Consider the following 27,461-nt stretch of genomic DNA (forward strand, 5'->3'; position numbering starts at 1 on the left):
AGCATTAAAACACGATTGATACATACTTGCTTTTTCATTATCATAATAGTTAGTGTTAATGGAAATTGGTCTTGTCAAATACTCCATTTTTACCACTCTACTTTGTAACTGACCAGACATCATGTACCCTTGAATAGAATGAGTGATCTCTTTCTAAGGATTGAACCACCTTCGTATATCAATTAAATTTAAATCCTTCATAAATGATGTCATTTTTGCAGCTTTTGCCCTTGTTAATGTTTTTGCTTATTTGTCCAATATCAGATCTAAACAAAAATTGAAATCTCATCCAATCAATATATTTTGTCTCCCCCCCTGCAGTTTTTAGAAAGATATCCTTCAGAAAGTCTTTATCATCATAACTTGGGGCGTAAACATTCATGATTCTGCATAAATTGTGCCATGTGCCATTACAGGTCTTCCAGCTTGATCAATTAAAATCTCTTCTATTATTATTGGTATATTTTTATTAGTTAAAAATTGCTACACCTCTTGCTTTTGATCCAAATAAAGATATTACTTGCCCCACCCATCCTCTTTTTAATTTTGCATATTCCAATTTGGAAAGATGCATTTCTTGTTAAAAAAAATATATCTGCCTTTAATATTTTTAGGTATGCCAAGACCCATTTTCTCTTCACCGTTCTGTGAATTCCATTTAATTAATAGATTTTAATGTTCTATCCATATTATTCTTTAAAACAATATTTTTTAAACAGCAAAATCTCTCTTTAATTAATAGTGATCCTTCCCCTTTAAGAAAAACACACACAATGTCCTTGCCCTGAAGGTGACATATATGAAGAGCACCGAAAGCCCCTGAAAAAAGCCCTCTGAATCACTCAAGGAAGAAGAACTCCTCCCTTTAGTGCCATATTTTTTGCTACACCTTTCCAAGCACCATTTTCCCCCTTAGAACAGAGTTTCCACTCTGCTTCCACTTTTATCAGATTATTTATTTCTTTTACTGAGCTCTCCATGAGCATTTCTATACTCTTTACTTTTAAACAATAAATACAAGAGAGTTTAGAAAAATAAAATATACAACTTCTACTTCGTTCCATTTCAAATATTTTCACAATCTTCTCCCTCAGCAACCTTGATCTTTTTGTCTTTATAAACTTCGCAGAAAGTCTTCCACCTCATTCTTGTTCTTGAAAAATCGGCGATTCCCTTCTGCTACATCGACCCTCAAGGTTGTGGAATATATCATTTAATATTTTTAAACACCTAGTTGCCTTTTCACATCTTCAAAGTCTTTTCTTTGTTTAATCAAAGTCGGGCTGAAATCTTGAAAAAATACCTTTTCATGATTGACGTTGGGCAGGCCATTATTCTGTTTAGAGGAATCATATGCTGCTCCCAAAATTATCTCCCATTCTCAGAAGCTTAAAAGCCTCACCAGAACTGCCCTTGGTTTCTGATCACCAGCTCTTCTGGGTCAGTGTTTGGTGAGCTCTCTTGATAAGCAGTTTTTCTCCAAATTTGTCTTCTTCCAACACTTGTGGGATCCATTAAAAAAAAATATTCACTGGATCTCTTCCCTCTATTCCTTTCTTTAGTTCAATAATTCAGACATTATTTCGTCAATTAAAGTTCTCCATATGATCAATTTTGTCAAGCAGTCCTTGTTTATCCGACTCCCATTCTTTGGCTTTGTTTTCCACCCCAAAGCCTCAAGTTTTTCATGCATTTTTGTCAGTTTAATCTATGCTTGACCCATTCTCTCCATCAGGACTTTAACAATCTCTTATTTCAATCATTTTTTCCCTCATCTCTCTCATTACAGTTTCAACACTTATGAATCAGTTTCTCAAATTCTCCATTTTTCCAGGATGATGCTCAATTCTTGACCTGGCTCCATGGTTTCTGCCAGTCCCGTCGCCATTTTTGCACCACTCCCTTTCAACTTTCACCTGATGTTCTCGGTTGAATAGCAGCTTCTTCAATCTTTGTTCTTGGCTGCCTTGGCTTCTTTGTACTAGTTTTATCCATTTTTGATGAAGTAAATCTGGATTTTCAAGTTTTTACCATCTATTTAGTACTCTTCATGGAGAGCTCAACCAAAACACGTCTATCTTAGTCCTTTACATGGCCACACCCCCTGAGATATCCTTTCACCCCTTGATTCCAAGTATCTACCTTTGCTTCTATGACCCCTTAAGGAAATATCACCATCTTTGTCTTAATCTGTTTCAATTCTCTCTCAAGAGAGAACATCCTCTTCCTCTTCACAGAGTTAAGTCCACTTTATGGGTACTGGCTTCCTGAAGATCCAGGTTGCCACTGAGTATCTACACCACGCTGAACACTCACAGTCATCCCACTTATTTACAAGAACTGGGTGGGCCGGGGGGGGGGGGGGGGGGTGGGGAGAGGGGTTTAACTCAAAGTTCAAAGTTATTGTCAGAGTACATTCCATAATGTTTGGAACAAAGACATTTTTTCCTTTATTTTCCCCAATGCTCAACAGTTTTAAATTTCTGTTCAAACAATTCACATATGATTAAAGTGCCCATTCCAGATTTTATTCAAGGTTATTTGTATACGTTTTGGTTTGACCATGCAGAAATTACAGCACTTTTAATACATAGCCACTCATTTCAGGTCACATAGCAATGCTATGTATATCCCTTGCATGCAATGACTGGTTGAAGTCTGTGATTCATAGACATCACCAGGTGCTGCTCTGACAGTTCTTCAGTTCCTGCTTTTTTTCAGGAGCTTTTTTCCTTATTTTCTCTTCAGCATATGGAAGGCATGTTCAATTGGATTTAGATTGGGTGACCAACTTGATCATTCAAGAATTTTCCAGTTTAAAGCTTTGAAAAACTCATTTGTGGCTTTAGCAGTATGTTTGAGATCATTGTCTTGCTGTAGGATGAAGTGCTGTCCAATCAGTTTAGAGGCATTTGCTTGATCTTGAACAAATAAGGTGTTTCTATACATCTCAGAATTTATTTTGCTACTGCCATCAGCAGTTACATCATCAGTGAAGATAAGTGCACCAGTACCTGTGGCAGCCATATATGCCTAGGCTAATAACACCCCCACCAGATCAGGTGAAGCACTTTAGAACTTGGACAGTTCCTTTATGCCTCCATAATTCGCTCTTACCATCACTCTGATACAGGTTGATCTTTGTCTCATCTGTCCACAGACCTTTTCCAGAATTCTGCAGGCTCTTTTAACCCTTTAGACACTGTGTCCCTGTTTTCAGGGACTACCAACAAGAACAAAAACTCCATGTCCCCATTTTCCAGGACTAGTTTTAAACCCAATCACCAGCTGGTTCATACTGGTATTTGCACTGTAATTACCTATGGACACAGTCCAGAGTACATCTTATGAAAGATTAAAATGGTCAGAGTCAAAAGGGTTAAATATTTCTCAGCAAACTGTAATTTGACTATCCTGTTTCGGTGCTAACTTGCAGTGTAGCCTCTGTATTTCTGCTCACACAGTCTTCTATGGACAGCAGTTATTGACACATCCACATTTGCCTCCTGAAGAGTGTTTCTGTTTTGTTGGACAAGTGTTTGGGGATTTTTCTTCATTATGATGAGAATTCTTCTGTCATCAACAGTGGAGGTTCTCTTTGGTCTCCCAGTCCTTTTGCAATTACTGAGCTCACCAGTATGCTCTTTCTTAATGATATTCTAAACTATGGATTTTGGTAATCCTAAGTGTTTGGGTTTCTTACAGTTTTTGTCTTGTTTTTCAGCTTCATAATAGATTCTTTGACTTTCATTGGCACAAATCTGGTCCTCATGTTAAAAAAATAGCAACTACAGACTCCAAAGGTGATCAAAACCTTAGAAGCCTAGCTCTCAACCTGCATTAATGAAACAACTAAACACACCTGAGTAATCACAAACACGGGTGAAGCCAAATGTCCCAAACTTATGGTGCCCTGAAATTGGGGAAACTATGTATAAAAAGTGCTGTAATTTCAACATGGTCAAACCAAAATGTAGAAAATAACATTGAATAAAATCTGAAGTGCGCTCTTTAATCGCATGTGAATTGTTTGATTTAAAACTGTTGAGCACAGGGGCTAATAAAGGGAAAAAAAATGATAGTTGATCCAAATATTATGGAGGGCCCTGTACAAACTTGAGATTTCTTTTTTCTGTGAGCCAGGAAGAATTTCTACTTATTGGTAACTGTAAACTATATTCAAGGGGAAAGATAGTATATACAAAGGAGTGAAATATAAACAAAGAAAGAATATAAACAATGTGCAACTCAGAAAATAATAAATATTCAGTAAAAAGTGTTGTGCAAAGTAAGAGAACTTAATTGAGTGTCTGATTGAGTTTGCTGTTTAAGAGTGAAAGTGGAGAGCTAGCAACTGTTCCTGAATCTGGATGTATAAGTCTTGTGGCACCTATATGTTTTTCCTGATGGCAGCATTGAGAACAGAGCATATCTTGGGTGATGTGGATCTTTGATGATTTTTGCTGCTCTCCGACTGCAGTATTCCATGTAGATTTTCTCGATGATGGGCAATTTTTTCCTGTGATATTCTGTGCTGTGCCCACTACCTTTTGCAGGGGCTTCCACTCAGAGGTATTGGTGCCCTCATGCCAGGCAGTGATGCAGCCAGTCAGCACACTTTCTATTACACATCTGTAGATGTTTGCAGCTAACTGGTAACATCATTAAGAATGCTCATAATGTTAACAGCAAACCAGCACGAATTTTCATTTCACTCACCATCATTCAGCCTTACAAAGCATAAAACTACATCAAAACTGGCAAATAGAAAAAAAAAATAAAAAAAAAAACTGGCAAATAGGTGGAAAGATCTCTGGCTACCATGTCTAATGACCTTGCTCTGACTGTAGTAACAGCAGCAGTGGTATAATGCAACATGTGTATCTACCACACTACTGGTTGCAATGATCACTTGGGCACAGAAGGAATGCTTTTACAATATAAAAAGGTGGATTTTATGTCAGCAGAAAATCTGTGGCTTGGAACAGATGGGGTTATCAGAATGTTATTCCCCATTGTGATATTTCTTTTATTGTAATAAAGAAATTTGGGTTCTTTTATAACAACTATTTTTTATTAGCTAAAGCACTCACAATCTCATGGAGGCATCCATTTTGAATCTACTCCTAGCTGCAACAACTTGTCTTCAATTCCCTCTAGTGGTCAGGATTATCACTGGCACTCTATCATTACACCCATGACATCATCAGTGAGAAAAGGCTTAAATTTGACCAGAGTCATGAGACCAGCTCCAAGCTATGCTGAATTTGACAGAGCAGATTTTTCACCTGCAAAAGATATTCTGAGATACCTCTCTTCCCAATATAATGTGAGTAGTGACCCCAGCCTGATCTTTTAACTATTGTATTTGGATTTTTAAAAAAGAGATTTTCTTAAAACACCACCAACCACAATGACAATACACTGCTCTTTGTCCAGGTATGGCTTTACTGCTGATCAGAATGTGTTTAAAAGATGCACTAAGTTAAATTACATTTTTAAAACTTTTTAAAATATTTTAATTTAAATTTAGACATACAGCATGGTTATAGGCCCTTCTGCACCACGAGTCCGTGGCCTCCAAATAGACATGTCCTTTCCTGGAAGGCGAATCTCTATGTATTGAAGTGAATTGTGTTTTATTCAATGAATAATTACTGCAAGCAATCTTAAAATGAGTAGCAGAAGCCAATTGCCCCTCAAGCCTGTTCAACCATTCAATACAGTCTGGCCTGATGTTGGCTTCAACTTCTCCTCCCATACATTCCCAAGTTCCTTGCAGTTCAACAATCTCTCAGTCTTAAAAAGGTTCCATGACAGAGCATCTCCATCTTTCTGGAGTGGAGAACTGCAAAGATCACAATCCGCCAGATAAATTTCTCCTTATCTAACTTTAATGAGCAACCCCTTAATCTGAAATGATGACCCCAGTTTCACATTCACCAAAGAAAGAAAATATTTTCTTGGCATTTTGCTTATTCTTATTCTTGTAAATGAGCGTTTTGAGTTTTGTGTGCCCGATGGAGATGTGGGGGGGCTGGTAGTCATGGTGGGGAGCTGGCTGATGGAGGACCTCAGTTTTCTTCAGGCTGACTTCCAGGCCAAACATTTTGGCAGTTTCCGCAAAGCAGGACGTCAAGCGCTGAAGAGCTGGCTCTGAATGGGCAACTAAAGCGGCATCATCGGGCACACAAAACTCAAAACGGTCAACCAGTTTACCTATCTCGGCTGCACCATTTCATCAGATGCAAGGATCGACAATGAGATAGACAACAGACTCGCCAAGGCAAATAGCGCCTTTGGAAGACTACACAAAAGAGTCTGGAAAAACAACCAACTGAAAAACCTCACAAAGATAAGCGTATACAGAGCCGTTGTCATACCCACACTCCTGTTCGGCTCCGAATCATGGGTCCTCTACCGGCACCACCTACGGCTCCTAGAACGCTTCCACCAGCGTTGTCTCCGCTCCATCCTCAACATCCATTGGAGCGCTCACACCCCTAACGTCGAGGTACTCGAGATGGCAGAGGTCGACAGCATCGAGTCCACGCTGCTGAAGATCCAGCTGCGCTGGATGGGTCACGTCTCCAGAATGGAGGACCATCGCCTTCCCAAGATCGTATTATATGGCGAGCTCTCCACTGGCCACCGTGACAGAGGTGCACCAAAGAAAAGGTACAAGGACTGCCTAAAGAAATCTCTTGGTGCCTGCCACATTGACCACCGCCAGTGGGCTGATAACGCCTCAAACCGTGCATCTTGGCGCCTCACAGTTTGGTGGGCAGCAGCCTCCTTTGAAGAAGACCGCAGAGCCCACCTCACTGACAAAAGGCAAAGGAGGAAAAACCCAACACCCAACCCCAACCAACCAAATTTCCCTTGCAACCGCTGCAATCGTGTCTGCCTGTCCCGCATCGGACTGGTCAGCCACAAACGAGCCTGCAGCTGACGTGGACTTTTTACCCCCTCCATAAATCTTCGTCCGCGAAGCCAAGCCAAAGAGAAGATTTGAGATGGTTGACAAATTGAAGTAGTAGTTGAATATGAAATAGGTGTTCTAGTGTATTCCCGATCTTAATTGCACTGAAATACATTTGCAGTAAATTATTTAATTAAAATTTCCTTTGAATATATAACTTTTTCCCGCTAATGGTGGAGCATATTTGTTTTGAAAAATTAAAGTGGGGCCTAGGAAAAAAGGGTTGAGAACCATTGCTGTAAGGGGTACTAGGCAATACTAATGGTGTCTCTTTGCCTTATAGCAGATTAAAGAAAATTTCATGTAATATTACATTTTCTGTTTTTTTTAACATGACAATTAAATAATCGTGAAAATTGTCATCATTTCAGTGGGAACCTTGCCCCGATGCTGACTGCAGATTTTTTTGATTTCAGGGATGAATTTTGTTATTTTCAACCTTAAATCTCCACCTTTTGTAATTTCCAGTCAGTTTCTCTTGGCTTGTAGCAAATCACTAACAATAAGACAATGGAAAATGTATCAATTGTTCCTTGCTAAAGTAGTTGAGTTTGGATATTTCTTTTCAATCTCGTTAGACAGCCTCATCATGGTTCCTTTCACTTCGAACAGAGTTTTCACGGATTCATCATGTTGCAATTCTGATAACTTCTCTTGGTATTGCACTGGAACTTCAGAAAAGTCCACTAGCAATGGCTGAGTTAACCAAGAGGGAAAATCCATTGCCTTTAAAATCACAAAATCTATCATTTTCAAATGGTCAACAATGACGTTTGTAGCAGCATTAGTTACCTCATACTTATTCAACCAACAGAATTGACTTAAGTTTCTTGCAGAAATATTCCTTTGGCATAATTCTAGAAGAGTCATGAATCCAAATATCTTTGTTTTTGCTTCAATGAGCATCATATTTGCTGCTTGGAGTTGCTTGTTCAATGTACTTAATTTCTCAAAAATGTCTGTCAAGTAACTCGCATAAGCTTTGCCATTTGTTGTTAGCAAGAACTTCATTTCAGGTTTATCCTTCAAAAACTCACTGAGGTGATCAAATAGTTCCATAAACTTTTTGAAGCAGTTTCCCTTTGACAATTTTCTCTAGATTTAAAAAGGACATAATATCTAATAGCTATTGATTATGTGTAGGTGGGAACTCATCTTTCCATTTTAACAGAATTGCTCTTCTTGCTAATAGAGAATGCTGTAACCTGACTTTGATTAGAAGATAAAATAATATTTATATCTTTAGAAAAGTCAAATAGTGTAATTACTGGACATGGATCTAAAGTGATCCTAAATATGGCTGAAAAAGTTCTAAAAATGTTGATGGTGTAGGGGGCCGGGCGATGCATTGGGCTGAACCATCGCCCGTGCGAATGGCCGCGTAGCACCACGGGCCTGGTCACTGCTCACTCATGTGGCCGGAGGGCCGTGGATGGCACTGTGGGCTGGATTGCAGAACACTAGAGACTGGGGTGCCCACCTTCAAGAAGGCATGGGGCTCACGTCATCTATATTTAAAGACATGAGCCCTGCAGGTGAGTGGCAGGCACAAGGTTATGTCACTTCTGGTTTTGAGCTGCGAGGGGATAAAAAGTGGAGGCAAATTCAAATAAAGTGTTTTTGCTGACTAGCACTGTGTCTGGTGAGCTCATTTAGTAGCTCTACTGGAGTAGTTGGTACAATCAAATATTTTTGCAAATTAGGGCAAGTCCAGAACATGTGTAACAAAGAGGCATCGAATATTTTACATTTGCCACAAAGTGAACTAATATTAGGATAAATTCGAGCAAGTTTGACTTTGGAGAAATGTACATGATGTAGCACTTTGAATTGAATAAGTCAATGCCCAGTGCACAATGATGAATCGTAAATCAGGCCCAAAATTGAAGTCTATTCTTCTTCTGAGAAAGAGATATTCAGATCATTCACCAATTCAGTTTTAATTCCACTGAAAGAAATTGCTTTACATTTAATAGTTTATAATATAAAGCAGATATCATGTCTCTATGAGCAAATTGTAACTCAAAGAGTTCATCGATAAAATTTGGGTCAGGATGAGTAAGAAATGTTAAAAGCCTTGAGCAAACAATATTTTGAATTTGATAGTATCTGAAATATTTGATAAGTTAAATATCATTCACAATTGTTGAAGAGATATAAAATGTTATTGTATAAAAAAATCTTTAAATCTATTAATACCTCAAAAAATTCCATTCTTGAAAACCAGCATCTAAAATAGTTGGTTGAAATAAATAATAATAAATAAATAGATAAATAAATATTATAGGACTTGTAACTATAAATCCCTTAAGTCTAAAAAATTTTCTGAGTTTATTCCAGATCCTTACTCCTTGTGTTATTTTGTTCTTTGTCAATGAGCTGATCTATCTTCCTCCTATATGCTTCCTCGTTGCCATTTGTGATTCTGCCGATAACTATGGTGACATTGGCAAACTTGTAGACAGCATTGGAATTGTGCCTGGATACAGAAGGAGACATTGTTTCCATACTGACTGTGGTCTTCTGATGGATGAGAAAGTCAAGGATCCAGTTGCAGAGGTGGGTACAGAGGCCTAGAATTTGTAGCTTCTTGAGCAGCACTGAGGGAGTAAAGGTATTGAAGGCCAAGCTGTAGTCGAAACAAGGGCCCATTCTACATTTTTTCAGATCTTTAAATAACAATGTTTTAGGGTATGTTCAACTCATACCAGCTTGGGTGGGCAAATGTGTGAATTCTCTCCAGCCACCTTAGATTTCAAATACTTCCATTGTTTCACCCCTTGGCTGTTCTAGAACATAGAACAGCACAGGAATAGATCCTTTGGCATACATGCTGTGCTGAAGCTGATGCTAAATTAAGCTTAATCTCCCCTGCCTGTACGTGATCCATTTCCCTCCATCCTCTGCATACCTATTCAGGACTTTCTACTATTGTGTCTGCTTCCACACTACCCACATTCTGACACTTTTGCTTTCTTATTTGATAATTGCACCATTGGTTTGGACTACTAAGCTCTGGAATTCCTTCTCTTTCTCTCTCTCTCTCTCTCTCTCTCTCTCTCTCTCTCTCTCTCTCTCATTCTTCTCCTCTCCTCAATCTGTTTCCATCACATTCCAGCCTCTGCCTGCACCTCCCCTCTTCCATCTGTTCTTTTTCCATTTCTTTCTATCACTCAGCATCCTCTGTCTCACAAATCCCCCATCCCTCTCTCCCCTCACCCCCCCTTACTCGGACCTTCTGCCCATTGTCCCTCAACTCTTCTCAGCCCACCAATCATCTATAGTTTCCTGTCTCAACCTCCCCTCTTTTTATTAAACCTGCCATCTTCGCTCTCCACTCTCAGTCCTGAAGCATGATCTCAATCCAGAACATCGACAATTCCTTTTCTCCACAGATGCAGATGAGTTCCTCCAGCAGTTTACTTTTTGCTTCTGATTCCAGCATCTGCAATCACTTGAGTTGGGATTAGTAAAAATATATTAATAATTAAAACAGATGCTGCTCCATTATTGATGAACATGTCCAGATTATTATTGCAAGTTGCTCTGTAAATTACTCACTGCATTTACTTACTATTCTATGAAAGAATTTGAGGGGGGGGGGGCGCGTGGCAAGATGGCGTAGAGTCTAGACGTGCAATCTTGACCTCTCTGGCCAGACTTTTAAATACCTGTTTTTTAACCCTTTGTTATCAAGTTTAAACTTTTTAAATTTTAGTTTAAAGTATTAAGGAATTATTATGGCCACTGATGGTAAAAAGACTAAACCTCAAGTTCAGAAGAAGATACATTTTTGAAGTGTTGAAGATTTGGGGCCTAGATGATATGATACTGCCCCAGGCTCAATCTCTTCATTGTCTAAACCCCAAAGATTGCCTGTGGGGGCTGAAAAAAAAATCTATTGCTCTCCAAATGAAGGATGGCGCTGGAATTAGCCGTTCTCCGGAAGAAGGTGCGTGTTCCCAAGGAGTGGACCCCGATTTGGAAAGCCTTTCGATTTCAATGGAGGGAGCATGCAGGAAGACGACTCCATTGTTGGAAATGCATCAGGTAGCATTTCAATCTGAAGAAATCGTTTTTCTTTGTGAATTGATGAAAAAACAATGAGATGCGGGGGGAGACCAGCGGCGACTCTCTGAGGAAGTCGGAGTGCCGTTGCGGGGGGTCCAGACCCGCAGTAAAACTTTTAAAATGCCTTCTGTTGAGCTGCAGCAGGAGCTGCAGTTACCTTGCTCTGCCACTATGTCAGAGAGAGCAGAGGTGAGCTTTACTGAATCACTGTGTATGCAATTGAATGCTATTGTTCAAGCTGCTATAAAACCTTTGTTGACATCTCAAATGAATGAAATGGTTCAAATGAATGCTGGTATAAGTTCAGAATTAAATATGGTTAAGACACATGTGAATGCATCTTATGAAGTATTTAAAAAATTTCAGACTGATTTTTTGGACTGTAAACAACAAGTGACATCTAACACAGAAAAAGTGTTGAAGGTGGAAAAATCAATCATAGAACTAGGAGAACATGAGAAGGAGCTAGAAAGAAAAGTAGATTACTTGGAGAATCAAAGCAGAAGGAATAATGTGAAAATTGTTGGTTTGCCAGAAGGTATAGAAGGACATCATGTTGAGGAACTTTGGGGGACATCCGATGCGCTCTAGTATTTGCCAAAGCCCTTTCCTGCTCACGGTGTCGAAGGCTTTGGTGAGGTCAACAAAGGTGATGTAGAGTCCTTTGTTTTGTTCTCTGCACTTTTCTTGGAGCTGTCTGAGGGCAAAGACCATGTCAGTAGTTCCTCTGTTTGCGCGAAAGCCGCACTGTGATTCTGGGAGAATATTCTCGGCGACACTAGGTATTATTCTATTTAGTAGAATCCTAGCGAAGATTTTGCCTGCAATGGAGAGCAACGTGATTCCCCTGTAGTTTGAGCAGTCTGATTTCTCGCCTTTGTTTTTGTACAGGGTGATGATGGTGGCATCACGAAGATCCTGAGGCAGTTTTCCTTGGTCCCAACAAAGCTTGAAAAACTCATGCAGTTTGGCATGCAGAGTTTTGCCGCCAGCCTTCCAGACCTCTGGGGGGATTCCATCCATACCTGCTGCTTTGCCACTTTTCAGTTGTTCGATTGCCTTATATGTCTCCCAAAGTTCCTCAACATGATTATCCAACTGCACGAAAACCAACAAGGTCGGGTCAGATACAGCAATGAGCTCTCTGAACCCTTTTCTATTAACAATGGCGTGAAGCAAGGCTGTGTTCTCGCACCAACCCTCTTTTCAATCTTCTTCAGAATGATGCTGAACCAAGCCATGAAAGACCTCAACAATGAAGACGCTGTTTACATCCGGTACCGCACGGATGGCAGTCTCTTCAATCTGAGGCGCCTGCAAGCTCACACCAAGACACAAGAGAAACTTGTCCGTGAACTACTCTTTGCAGACGATGCCGCTTTAGTTGCCCATTCAGAGCCAGCTCTTCAGCGCTTGAAGTCCTGCTTTGCGGAAACTGCCAAAATGTTTGGCCTGGAAGTCAGCCTGAAGAAAACTGAGGTCCTCCATCAGCCAGCTCCCCACCATGACTACCAGCCCCCCCACATCTCCATCGGGCACACAAAACTCAAAACGGTCAACCAGTTTACCTATCTCGGCTGCACCATTTCATCAGATGCAAGGATCGACAATGAGATAGACAACAGACTCGCCAAGGCAAATAGCGCCTTTGGAAGACTACACAAAAGAGTCTGGAAAAACAACCAACTGAAAAACCTCACAAAGATAAGCGTATACAGAGCCGTTGTCATACCCACACTCCTGTTCGGCTCCAAATCATGGGTCCTCTACCGGCATCACCTACGGCTCCTAGAACGCTTCCACCAGCGTTGTCTCCGCTCCATCCTCAACATCCATTGGAGCGCTTTCATCCCTAACGTCGAAGTACTCGAGATGGCAGAGGTCGACAGCATCGAGTCCACGCTGCTGAAGATCCAGCTGCGCTGGATGGGTCACGTCTCCAGAATGGAGGACCATCGCCTTCCCAAGATCGTGTTATATGGCGAGCTCTCCACTGGCCACCGTGACAGAGGTGCACCAAAGAAAAGGTACAAGGACTGCCTAAAGAAATCTCTTGGTGCCTGCCACATTGACCACAGCCAGTGGGCTGATATCGCCTCAAACCGTGCATCTTGGCGCCTCACAGTTTGGCGGGCAGCAACCTCCTTTGAAGAAGACCGCAGAGCCCACCTCACTGACAAAAGGCAAAGGAGGAAAAACCCAACACCCAACCCCAACCAACCAATTTTCCCCTGCAGCCGCTGCAACCGTGTCTGCCTGTCCCGCATCGGACTTGTCAGCCACAAACGAGCCTGCAGCTGACGTGGACTTTTACCCCCTCCTTAAATCTTCGTCCGCGAAGCCAAGCCAAAGAAAGAGGAATAGAAGGACAAGATCCTTTTCGTTTCTTTAAAGACTGGATTCCTCAAATATTAGGGCAAGAATTTTTCTCTGGGGATTGGCACTGGAAAGAACCCATAGAGTTTAAGAAGAACACCCTCAGCTGGTCAACCACCGAGACCGGTAATAATTCGATGTTTGAGTTATTTATACAGAGAAGCAATAGTTCGACTTGCAGTACAAAATGCGAGACAACGACAAACCCCATTATTGATTCAGGATAGCAGAGTCTTTTTTTAATCCTAATTTGAGTCAAGAGGCTATTCAAGGTCAACGTCGATTCAATCCAGTTAAAGAAGTTTTGTGGCGGAAAGGTTATAAGTCTACTTTTCATTACCCTGCAGTGTTGAAGGTGTTTTATGGAGACTATCAATTTTGGTTTTTTGAAACTGATCGTGAACCAATGATTTTTGCTGATTCATTGCCAGATATAAGAGGACAAAGATGTAGTCCACCATTATCTCCTAAAGAAAAATCTGGTTGCTCTGGAAACGGAACATAGGAACATAGGAAGTAGGAACAGGAGTAGGCCAAAAATGGCCCATCGAGCCTGCTCCGCCACTCAATACGATCATGGCTGATCTAATTTATGACCTTCCTCCACCTATCTGCCTTCTCCCCATATCCCCTAATTCCTCTATCATGTAAAAATTTATCTAACCGAATTTTAAATATGTTTAATGAGGCAGCCTCAACTACTTCCCTGGTTAGAGAATTCCAAACATTCATTACTCTCTGGGAAAAACTATTTTTCCTCATCTCTGTCTTAAAGCTACTCCCCCGAATCTTGAGACTGTGTCCTCTCATTTTAGTTTCCCCGGCCAGCTCAAAAAACCTTCCTACATCTATCCTATCCTTCATAATCCTATATGTTTCTACAAGATCTCCTCTCATTCTTCTGAACTCGAGCGAATACAATCCTAGACCATTTAATCCTTCTTCATAAGTCAACCCCTTCATCCCAGGGATCAACCTAGTGAGCCTTCTCTGGACCGACTCCAAAGCCAGTATATCCTTCCACAAATATGGAGACCAGAACTGGACACAGTACTCCAGGTGCGGTCTCGCCAGTACCTTATACAGTTGCAACATTAACTCCCTACTCTTGAATTCAATTCCTCTAGCGATGAAGGCCAACATTCCATTTGCCTTCTTAATAACCTGCTGCACCTGCAACCTAACTTTTTGTGATTCATGCACAAGCACTCCCAAGCCCCTCTGCACAACAGCATGCTGTAGTTTTTCACCCTTTAAATAATATTCAGCTCTTTTATTTTTCTTGCCAAAGTGGATAACCTCACACTTACTAACATTGTACTCCATCTGCCAACCTTTGCCCACTCATCCAGCTTAACTATATCCCTCTGCAGACTCTCCACATCCTCATTACAATTTGAAATGGCAGAAATGGGAAAGACAGGAATGGAAAGAGTCTACCTCTTTCTGAAATAGGATTTTTGAGACTGGAATCTTCTGGATGAAAAGAAGAATTTTCTTATTCTATTTTTTCTTTTGTTATTATGATATTTTGATGTTACTGTTTTACTGGGGAGGGAGAGATCTGCACTAAGTTCTTTACTAGTCATCAGCCACTGGTGGGTGACCCACACCCAATTTTTGTTTAGGGGATTAGTTTTTTTGGAGAGGGGAAATTTTCTTTATTTTTCTTTATTTTTATTTTTAGTTTTTAATTTGTGATTTATTTTCTTTTGGAGGGCCTATATACATTAATTTGAGTTTTTATATAAAGATATTATTGGTATTTAGTAATAATAGTAGAAATGTCAAAATTGAGGTTTGCTACTTTTAATGTTCGAGGATTAAATAGTCCGATTTAGCGTAAGCGAGTCTTGGTGTATATTAAGAAAATGAAAATTGATATTGCCTTTTTACAAGAAACACATTTGAATGTGAAGGAAAGTATGAAATGAAAAAGGGACTGGGTTGGGCATGTATATTCTTCTTCATTTCATTCTAGAGCTAAAGGTGTAGCAATTTTGATACATAAAAATTTATCTTTTGAATTACAATCAATGGAGGAAAAGGCAGGATGTATTCTTAAATTGAATTGTAAGATTTTTAGAGAATTTTGGACTTTACTTAATATTTATGCCCCATATGCAGATGATGAAATATTTATTTCAGATGCATTTTTATGTTTGGGTCAGGCTAATGATAATATTTTAGTTGGTGGTGATTTTAATTGTGTTTTGGAACTTTTATTAGATAAATCTCTGAAGAAAATTAAAAAATCCAAGATGGCAATTCAGGTACAAGCATTGATGAAAGATCTTAATTTAGTAGATATTTGGTGACATCTTAATCCGACAGAGAAAGATTTTTTTCTTTTATTCATCTAGACATGAATAATTTTCAAGGATTGACTTCTTTTTAGTATCGGCACAGTTACAAGGGAAAATACAACAAGCGGAATATAAAAGTAGGGTGATTTCAGATCATTCTCTGTTATATTTTACATATGAAACTTCTGAGAAAACTCAAATAGCTTATCGTTGGAGATTTAATACAATGTTGTTAAAAATATGGAATTTATTGATTTTTTGAAAAAACAAATTAATTTTTTTTAAAGAAAATTCTAATTCTGTTCAAATAAGTTTGTATTATGGGATGCTATGAAAGCCTATTTGAGAGGACAAATAATTAGTTATACTTGTAAAATAAAAAAGAATCGATTAAATCAGAGTCTTGAATTAGAGAAACAGATCAATGAGTTAGAAAAGGAATTCTAGAAAGATGCTACTGATGATCAGAAAATAGAATTATCTAGGCTCAAATTGAAATATAATACTTTGCAATCTTATCAATTTGAATGTGTGATTAATAGGACTAAACAACGGTTTGGAGAGTGAAAGTACATAAGGTATTGGCGCGGCAATTAAAGAAAGAACAGATATCAAGGACTATTAATGCTGTTTGACGGAATTCTCTTACTACTTATAAACCTCGTGAGATTAATGATGATTTTTATTCATTTTATAAAAAAGTTATATACATCTGAAGGAAAACAAGAAACTGGATCGATTGATCTTTTTTTTATCACAGTTGAATTTACCGATATTAGAGGATGGAGATATACAGGAGTTAGAAGAACCATTTACTGATTTGGTAATTAAAATGGCTCTGATGGAAATGCCAAATGGTAAATCACCTGGTGATGATGGATTTTCGGTTGAATTTTATAAAATTTTTTATGATGATTTATCGACAGTGTTTGGGGATGTATTATGTCAAGTTGGAGAACATTATGAATTACCTGAGTCTTGTTCTAGTGCTTTAATTACAGTAATTCATAAAAAAAGATAGAGTTCCTTTGAAAGTATCTTCATATATACGAATTTCGTTGTTAAATGTAGATTATAAAATAATAGCTAAAATATTAACGAATAGATTGGCTAAATTTTTACCAAAGTTGATTCATATTGACCAAACAGATTTTATAAAGAAAAGATATGCTTCAGATAACATTTTGCACGTGATTAGTTTGATTAATAGATTTTGACGATCTTTAGAACACCCGATGGTGATATCCTTAGATGCAGAAAAAGCATTTGATAGAGTTGAATGGAATTTTTTGTTTAAAGTTTTGGAGAAATTTAAGTTTGGTCCTTCTTTTATTGGTTTGATTAGGGCTCTATATAGTAAACTGGTAGCTAGAGTATTGACAAATGGTATGATTTCGGAATCTTTTAAGTTAACTCGATCAACTCGTCAAGGTTGTCCTTTATCACCAGCTTTGTTTGCATTAGTGATTGAACCTTTAGCACAGTTGATAAGACAAAATACACAGATGCAAGGAATGAAAGTTTTAGATGAGGAGTATAAAATTAATCTATTTGCTGATGATGTATTGGTGTATTTAATAAACCCAGCTCAGTTACTTTTGCATTTGAAGGAATGTTTAATACAATATGGATGTCTTTCTGGATATAAAGTTAATTGGGAAAAAAGTGAAATATTACCAGTAAGTGAAGGAGATTATTCAGTTTATCAGAATATTATTAATTTGAAGTGGACTGATCGAATTAAATATCTGGGTATAATTTTGAATGTCAATTATCAATCTTTATATAAATTAAATTATGCTCCATTAATGAAAAAAATTAAAGCTGATTTGATTAAATGGAAAGATTTACCTATTACTTTAATGGGAAGGATAAATACAATTAAGATGAATATCTTTCCGCGTATACAATATTTGTTTCAATCTATTCCGTATTTACTTGATAAAATTTTTTTGAGATTTGAATAAAATGGTTAAGGAGTTTTTATGGAGGGGTAAATTTTCGAGAGTAGATTTGAATAAATTAACTTGGAAATATGAGTTAGGGGGACTACGTTTACTACATTTTCAAAATTATTACGAAGCAGCCCAACTTAAACTTTTTAGTTCATTGATGGATTTGGTACGGCCTCCTAGTTGGGCTAAAATTGAGATGGTAAGTATTTCTGAATTTGAAATACATCAATTTTTCTTTAGGTGGAAAATAAATTTGTTACAACAATATATTGTGCCTATACTAAAACATTTAATGAAGTTATGGATAAAGAAAAATAAAATGATAGGCTCTTGGGGTAAATTAGTGAATTTGACTCCATTGTATAATAATCAACTTATTTCTTTTTCAATATATAATCAAAGTTTATTGCATTTGAGCTTTAAAGGTATGAAAAATTTGGGAGATTGTTTTAAAGAAGGTAAGATTTTATCTTTTAATCAGACGAGGGAAGATGTTGGTAGTGATAAGAACTCTTTATTTCTTTATTATCAAATTCGATCTTTGGTAAAATGTATATGATTTTACCTAAAATGACTAAATTTGAGACTTTTCTTATGAAGGTACCAGAGAAGGGTTATATTTCATATATGTATCAAATATTACAGGATGGTATGGATAAAAAGGGTTGGGATAGATCTAAAATTAAATGGGAAGCGGATATTGGTTTTATTTTTTCTGAAGATGATTGGTTAGATATCTGTTATGATAGTGTAACTAGGTTGATAAATGCACATTATGCAATGATTAATTACAATTTTTTACATCAATTATATTTGATATCTGAAAAAAATAAAAAAAATATGGTTTTAATGAATCAGATTTATGTTTTAGATGTGGTGATATGGTTGGAACTTTTTTTTTCATGCAGTTTGGTTATGTATACATATACAATCTATTTGGAAGAAAATTCAAATGTTTTTAGAATACCTGTATAAGATTAAAATAGTTTTAGATCCAACAGTATTTTTATTGGGTAGTTTTCAACCTCTGAAAGGTTTGGGATTAGATAAGTTCCAGCTTGCTTTTGTATATTTAGCTTTATCTGTAGTGTAAAATTGTATTGCTAGTACGTGGAAAGATACAAATATGATTGATATTAATAGATGGCATAATGAGATGAAATATTGTTTAATAGTGGAAAAAATTACATATGTTTTGTATGATAATTATATATTTTTTATTAATAAGTGGCTATTATACTCGGAATATTTACATTTCAATTTATATTGACTAGATTTTAATATGTATATTTAACTTTTTCTTTAATATTCTTTCTTTTTTCTTTTTTATGGCTCTCCTTAGGAGAGTTGGCTGAAGGGAAGTGTCCTTTTCTTTTCTTTTTTTTTCTATATATATATATATATATATATATATATATATAAATAAAAAGTTCATGCTCATCTTTAATTGCTGCGTATGTCATATATTATTTGTTTTTTGAATGAATAAATAAAGTTTAAAAAAAAGAAAGAATTTAAACTAGAGTCTATGTGCCTGCAACACTACTTCAGCAATCTCATTGTCTACATTGTTCAGCTGCTTGAAGAACAGGATCTCCTGTTCCAACTCGGCATAGAGCAGCCCTCTGAACTTAACAATTAATTTAAAGATTCCAGATGTCTAGCCCTTCAATTTGTATGATTGTTAACCTAACATTTTCTTCTCTCTCCATTGGTAATGCCAGACTTTCTGAGTGTTTCCAGGATTCTCCATTTTCATGGTCAAACTGATTGTTAGACATCTAGTAATGGGCAGTTAGATGTTTTCCCCAGTTAATTAATGGGAAAAAAAAACAAAATTAGTGAACTCACTGACCTGTACATTCTCTACCTGTAGCCATTAATTCCATTCTTCTTATTCAAAACTCTGAAACAATATCAGACAATGTACATTCTTTGTGTACGTCAGACCACATGTCCATTTCAACACTAAGGAAGCATTTTCCAACATTTTAAATTTAGGATTAAATGCCATCTGCCATTGCTTTCCCATTCTTTCATCTTGTAGCCTAAGATTATCTCTCTCACTATCACTCAGGCTCTGACAATCCAGCACCAATGTTCAATCCATCTGGCATACAAGTTTTTGCTAACTAACCTTGGTAACAAGAAAAAGAGCATTAATATCTACTTTCTGTTGCCATTTAGCTATTCAATCATCAATCTATTACCAATGATGGCCTCCTACCCATAAGATTTCATTATAGGCAATAATCTTTTATGTAGCACGTTCTTCAATGTCTTCTGTAATTCCCCTTGACAGCATATTAATTATTCAAAGAACTCTAATAAGATAGTCAAATATTATTTTCCATTCACAAAGCAACAGTTCTGTTTAAGAAGCTCTTAGATACATAAATATACAGGGAATGGAAGGATATGGATCTTATGCAGGCAGAAGATATTTATTTTCATTCGGCATTTTGTTTGGCGCAGACACTGTGGGCCAGTGGGCCTGCTCCTGAGTTGTACTATTCTTTATTTTAAAATATAATATGACTTCAGCCTGGTTTGCTTTATCTACTGCTGAAGCTGTATAATGCATAAAAATCCATGTGTTTATGACAATGTTCTTTTGGTCATTCTTTATCAATGTGACTTTTATAGTGTTAAGACTATTCAAATTTCGTGCCTATATCTGAAGCTCCATTCCATCCTTTAACCATTTGCTCACAGACATTTATATGATCTAGGAGCACTCAACTTTGTCAATAAATTTGCCTATGACCTGAGTCTCTAACATCCCCCAATCTTGTATCTGTTTGAGAGAAGCAAACAGGCTTTAATGCATTCTTTTTCTAGGCAGTCCCTTGGGGTTGACTTTTGAGATGGCCAATTTGGTTACTCTAGACTCTTCCATAGTGGGAATGGGAGGTGGCTGATAGAGTCTGAGTGGATATGCCCAGAGTTTCTCTCTTCCCCAATGTCATTGGTTAGAGGTTCCTAGGAATTACTTAGGATGTTGGATCTTTTTCATGAAAATTTCAAGCACGTCCATAGAACATTACAGCAGAGAAAACAGGTCATTTGGCCTTTCTGGTCTTGTCTGAAACATGATACCGCTAGTTCCACTGACCCCCACCCATTCCGTGTCCCTTCAGACCTTTTCCATCTATGTATCTATCCAATCTATTTTTAAAACTTAAGAGTGGTGAACACATCAGTTCGCAGCTTGTTCCACACTCCCACCACTTTGAGTGAAGAACTTCCCCCTAATGTTCCCCCTAAATCTTTCACCCTAAAGCCATGTCCTAATTTAAATAAGAAGAGCCTACTCACATTTACTCTGTCTATACCTGTCATAATTTTGTAAACCTCTATCAAATCTCCCTTTAGTCTTCTACACTCCAATAAATAGTCCTAACCTGTTTAATCTTTGCCTGTAATTCAACTCCTGAAGACCCGGCAACATCCTAGTAAATCTTCTCTGCACTTTTTCAATCTTACTGATATTCTTCCTGTAGTTTGGTGACCAGAACTGCACACAATACTCCAAATTTCACCTCATGTCTTATACAACTTCACCATAACATCCCAACTCCTGTACTCAATACTTTGATGTATGAAGGCTAAGATGCCAAAAGCTTTCTTTACAATCTGGTCTACCTGTGACACCACTTTCAGGGAATTATGAAATTCAATTCTTAGATCCATTTGCTCCTCCACATTTCACAGTGCCCTACCATATACTATGTATGTCCTACCTTGGTTTGTCCTTCCAAAATGGAACACCTCACACTTGTCTGCATTAAATTCCATCTCCCATTTTCCAGTTCACCCAGCTCCCTCTGCAAGCTTTGAAACCCTTCCTTGCTGTCCACCACACCTCCAGTCTTAGTGTCATCAGCAAATTTGCTGATCATCCAGTTCAGTGATGTAGACAACAAACAACAATGGACCCAACACTGATCCCTGAGGCACACCACTAATCAAAGGCATTCAGACTGAGAAGCAATCATCCACTACCACTCACTGTCTTCTTCCATTCAGCCAATTTTAAATCCAATTTATCCATGGATATCTAGTGTCTGAACCTTCTGAACTAGTTTCCCTTGTGGGGGACCTTATCAAAGATCTGACTAAAGTCCAGGTAGACAACATCCACAGCCGTTCCTTCATCTTGGTAACCTCCTCAAAAAACTCTATAAGATTCATTAAACACTACCTACCATTCACAAAGCCAATCTGACTATCCTTAATCAGCCCTTGGCTGTCCAAATACCCCGATCTCTCAAAATACCCTTCAGTAAAATGCCCTCCAATAATTTACCTATTACTGACATCAAACTCTAATCTCCTTTTGGAGACTTTTTTTAAACAACGGAACACATGAGCTACTTTCCAATCATCCATGAATCTTTTTCTCTTTGCCTGAGAATTTCTTCCCATTGAAGAGCCTGAAATAGTTTGTCTAATTCAAGAGATTGCCAGAAGGCCATCTCAATGGAGCCAACATAGAGCATCAATGCTGGTAAATTGGCCCTGGAGAGGATGCTAATGTTGGTTTATTATCTTTCTAGTTAACTAGGAAGACTTTTCAGAGACAGCTTTGATTATATTTTTTGGTGCCTTCATATGCCTGTTGTAGATAGATCTTTATAGTGAAGTTAGTTGATATTGATGATGAAAATCACTATTACTGTCCAAAATAGCCTTTTGTAGATTGAGGAAAGGATATTTAAAGATGAAGACCTCAAGATCAAGTTCATTTGTAATCAAAACAGTAAATATTAGGAACATTCAACAAATTAGTATTAGAAATATTGCACATTGATAGCTTTTCACCAGTAGGTCACCAACTTAAAAAGCTTCCTCTATTCCTCTCTCCACAAATGTTGCCTGAAATAGAGTTCCTAGCATTTTAAGATTTTATTTCATATTTCCAGCAACCACAAACATTGCATTTGTAACCATTCTTGCACAACCAAGAGTTGAGGGTGGGGGTGGGGATTTCAAGTGCACTACACAAGGTCTGCAAATTTAGGTTTTTTTTTCAGTACCTTAATTTGGAAACTCTTTAAAAATTATGTAAAGCATCAACTGGCCAAAATAAAACAAAACAAAGTAATATATCAGGTTTCTGGACAGACTTAATACCTTCTATGCGTGATTTGATGGGGGTGATGCCAAAGAAAGTTCTGTGTTCCCCTGATGAATGGGCCTCCTGCACAGCCACAGAGGAGGTGCGGAGAACCCAATCCACTGCAGGACCAGACAACATGCTTGATTGGGTACTGAAGGACTGCGCAGACCAATTGATAGAGGTCTTCACAACATCTTCAACACCTCATTGGAGCAGTCCATTCTTTCCACAGGGGTCAAGCCAACTACCATCATCCCAGTACCAAGAGGGTGACGATAACAGGCCTCAATGACTACAGCCCTGTGGCACTGACCTCCACCATTAAGAAATACTTCGAGCATCTGGTGATGGAATACATCAAAACACACCTCCCAGGGTTGCTGAACACATTTCAATTCACCTATAGAAGAATTGATTCCCCAGACGATACTGCAACTCTTTTGCTTCACTCTGTTCTGGCCCAACTGGAGAATGATACCTCATGCACCAGGCTGCTGTTCATTGACTTCAGCTTGGCATTTAATATGATCATCCCACAGAGGCGGGTGGAAAAAGCTGTCCTCGTTGGGACTCAACACCCCCCTCTGTAACTGGATACTGGACTTCCTGATTGAAAGACCACAGTCAATCCAGGTTGGTAGTAGAATATCAAGCAGCTTCATGACAAGCACTGGCACACCTCAGGGCTGAGTGCTCAGCCCACTCCTGTTCACACTACTGTCCCACGACTGCAGCACCAGATCCAGCTCCAACAGTGTCATCAAGTTTGCAGATGGCACAACAGAATTTGGCCTAATCAGCATCAATGTTGAGTTGCATTCAGAGAGGAGGTGGAAAATCTTGTGAAATGGTGTGAGAATAACAAACCGAGTCTCAACGTGGACAAGACAAAGGAGATGATCGTGGACTTCAGGAGGACCAGGAAAGACCATTCTCCACTACACATTAACAACTCTGTAGTAAGGAGACCATCGAGCACCAACTTCCTTGGAATTCAATTAACTAGAGACCATGGACAATGAACAATTCCTCACTTGTCAGGAAGGCACAACAGCGACTGTACTTCCTGAGAAGACTGAAGTGGGCAAGGCTACTGACCACCATTATGTCAACCTTCTATAGGAGCTCTATCGACAGTGTCCTGGCCAGCTGCATCACAGTGTGGTATGGTTGCTGAAGAGAAGTGGATTGAAAGTCAATCTACAGGATGATAAGAATGGCAGAGAGGATCCGTGTAGTCTCCCTCCCTCCCAATCATCTGATCTACTGGAATTGTTGTCTGAAGAGGGCATGCAAAATCATTGAGGATTCCTTCCACCCAGCACACAGAATCTTTCAGCTGCTCCCGTCAGGGAAGAGATACAGGAGTATCAGAACCAACCCCACCAGGCTGAGAAACAGCTTTTTCCCACATACAGTGAGAATGTATGTTCACACTAATCATCCGAGACTCTTATTTGTATGAAACAATATATATTTATTTATTTATCTATCTATATATTTATTTATCTATCTATCTATTTATTTGTTTAGCTATATATCTATTTATTTATTTATCTATTCATTCATTCATTCATTTATTTATTTAGATATAATACTTGTCCTGCATATGTATTATTTTGTCTATGTATGCTATGTTTGCATTTTTTTGCACCAAGGACCAGAAAACTCTGTTTCGTCGGGTTGTATTTGTACAATCAGATGAGAAGAAATTCTGTAGACCCCGTGGTTGAAGTAAAAACACAAAAAGCTGGAGAAACTCAGCAGGTCAAACAGTGTCCTTTATGTAGCAAAGGTAAAAATGCATACCTGACGTATCAGGCTTAAGCCCTTCATCAAGGTATGAGAGAATGTTGGCAAGCATCAGAACAAAAATGTGGGGGTGGGGGGGGGTATGTCCATGTACTATCCCTGTCTACCTGCAGATTGAAGGAACACATCTTATTTTCCAAATGGCATTAACATCGACTTCTCTGTTTTCTGTTAAACTTGCTGGCCTTTTATTTCCCCTCCCCCTTTCCAGCTTCTCCAGTTCTCCCCTCCTTTCCACCCCTACCCACCCAGCCATCCCTTCTCCCCCTTATCACTGCTGTCCCCTCCCTCCCTTTTCCACCTATCATCTCCTGCCTTTGCCACCCCCATCCCCTCATCTTTTTGTTTGGATGCTTACGACATTCTCCCACACCTTGATGAAGGGCTCAGCCCAAAACGTCAGTTATGTACATAAAGGACACTGGTTGACCTGCTGAGTTTCTCCAGTTTTTTGTGTTTTTACATAAACATGACTTGACTTGAAGTTTTGGGGGATACTCTGAGTTAAAGTATATTATCCTTAAGGAGCTTACTGCATAATTCACCTTTAATAATACTATGATAAAATCTGAAACTTGATTTTCATTTTTTCCTGTTTCATAAAGCTAGAAATTGTAGGTATCTCCCACTATATACACACCACATGCATCTTGCAACTGTAAATATGTATAATTTTTCAAGATAGGTTTTATAGTATCAAAGGAATTTGAAATTTAAAAAAAACTGCAGATGCTGAAATAAACTTTAAGTTCCTCTTTTTTCAATCTCTATGTATTAAGGCTGTCCAATTTTATCAATCATCCTTTTGGCTTGGTTTATATTTTTTGCGATTATATAGTGAGACTCAATGCCAATGTTTGAAACTTGACACACACAGGAAACATAACCTGATCCAACTGCTGCTCCAACTATTGTATTAAGTCATTGGTCTCCCTAGAGATAGTCCCTTGACTCTGCTGCCCTTCCCCCATCTTCTCTAGTACATTATAACCAACTTGTTTCCTATCTTTTCCAAATCTGATGAAATACTAATTGTTGCCCTTCCCACACATGCTGCCTGACCTGATCATTGTTTCCACCATTTTCTGTTTTTATTTAAGGTCTGTGTCCTTTTAGCTTTTAGATCATTAATGAAAAATTCTTGATCCTTGAAAGTGGAGAGAGATAGTATTGTTAATAACAATTAACAATCAATAATCTATTGCAGCATACTGGCATTTTAATAGACGCCAGTCCATCTCCAGTGGTATTATGTGATAGATACTATGTAAAACAACAGGTGCAACTGTTTCAACAAGATCACTTTATATTAGCTTGACAGCTGTGCTATGTTGACACAAATGCCTTGAAATCACAGACCATAGCTCCTTGACATAATGATTTCCATTTGATATAATTAGTTTAAAAAAAAATTAAATTTAGACATACAGCACCGTAACGGGCCACTTTGGCCCACGGATCTGTGCCACCCAATTTACACCCAAGTAATCTACTCCCCCGGTACATTTTGAACAGTGGGAGGAAACCAGGGCCCTCGGGTAAAATCCATGCAGACATGGGGAGAATGAACAAACTCTTTACAGACAGTGTGGGATTCGTAGCCTAGTTCCAATCACTGGGGCTGTAAAGGCTTTGTGCTAACCGCTACTCCAGCCATGCCATTCTTGAAGCCAATGGTAGTATTTATGCAAATCACTTTTGAATCAGTCTGCAACAAAGAAATATTGCTTATACTAGGGGAAATCTCAATCTGTTCAATTCTGCATGGGAAACACACCTCAGTGTTGTGCAGTAGAATGTTACCCTTGAAAATATATAATTGCTATGAAAGGCAGAGATTTTATGATGAACCTGATCATTGTTATTTTTTTGGATTAAGCATCATGTTTTTTAGAAACTTAATAATAAATCTTTATGAGAGAGTGTCAGAATATGCAGTGTTATGTTGTGCCACTGGAGGATGTCTCAATTACAAGCCATAAAAAATCTAAATACTGTGCTTCAGCCAATCTCATAACATACGACTGGAATTTCAGTAGAAACTCCAGTTGTAAGTATGGAATTTTCATACAAGTATAACAAGTACATGCCTGGGAGGTACTAGCTCTGAGAATTTAGTACATGCCTGAGAAGTGCTAGCTTTGAGAATTTAGTACATGCCTGGGAGGTGCTAGCTTTGAGAATTTAGTAATGCCTGGGAGGTGCTAGCTTTGAGAATTTAGTACATGCCTGAGAAGTGCTAGCCCTGAGAATTTAGTACATGCCTGGGAGGTGCTAGCTCTGAGAATTTAGTACATGCCTGGGAGGTGCTAGCTCTGAGAATTTAGTACATACCTGAGAGGTGCTAGCTCTGAGAATTTAGTACATGCCTGGGAGGTGCTAGCTCTGAGAATTTAGTACATACCTGAGAGGTGCTAGCTCTGAGAATTTAGTACATGCCTGGGAGGTGCTAGCTCTGAGAATTTAGTACATGCCTGGGAGGTGCTAGCTCTGAGAATTTAGTACATGCCTGGGAGGTGCTAGCTCTGAGAATTTAGTACATGCCTGGGAGGTACTAGCTCTGAGAATTTAGTACATGCCTGGGAGGTGTTAGCTCTGAGAATTTAGTACAAGCCTGGGAGGTGCTAGCTCTGAGAATTTAGTACATGCCTGGGAGGTGCTAGCTCTGAGAATTTAGTACATGCCGGGGAGGTGCTAGCTCTGAGAATTTAGTACATGCCTGGGAGGTGCTAGCTCTGAGAATTTAGTACATGCCTGGGAGGTGCTAGCTCTGAGAATTTAGTACATGCCTGGGAGGTGCTAGCTCTGAGAATTTAGTACATGCCTGGGAGGTGTTA

Source organism: Narcine bancroftii, chromosome 1, assembly GCF_036971445.1.
Source record: "Narcine bancroftii isolate sNarBan1 chromosome 1, sNarBan1.hap1, whole genome shotgun sequence".
Classification (NCBI taxonomy): domain Eukaryota; kingdom Metazoa; phylum Chordata; class Chondrichthyes; order Torpediniformes; family Narcinidae; genus Narcine; species Narcine bancroftii.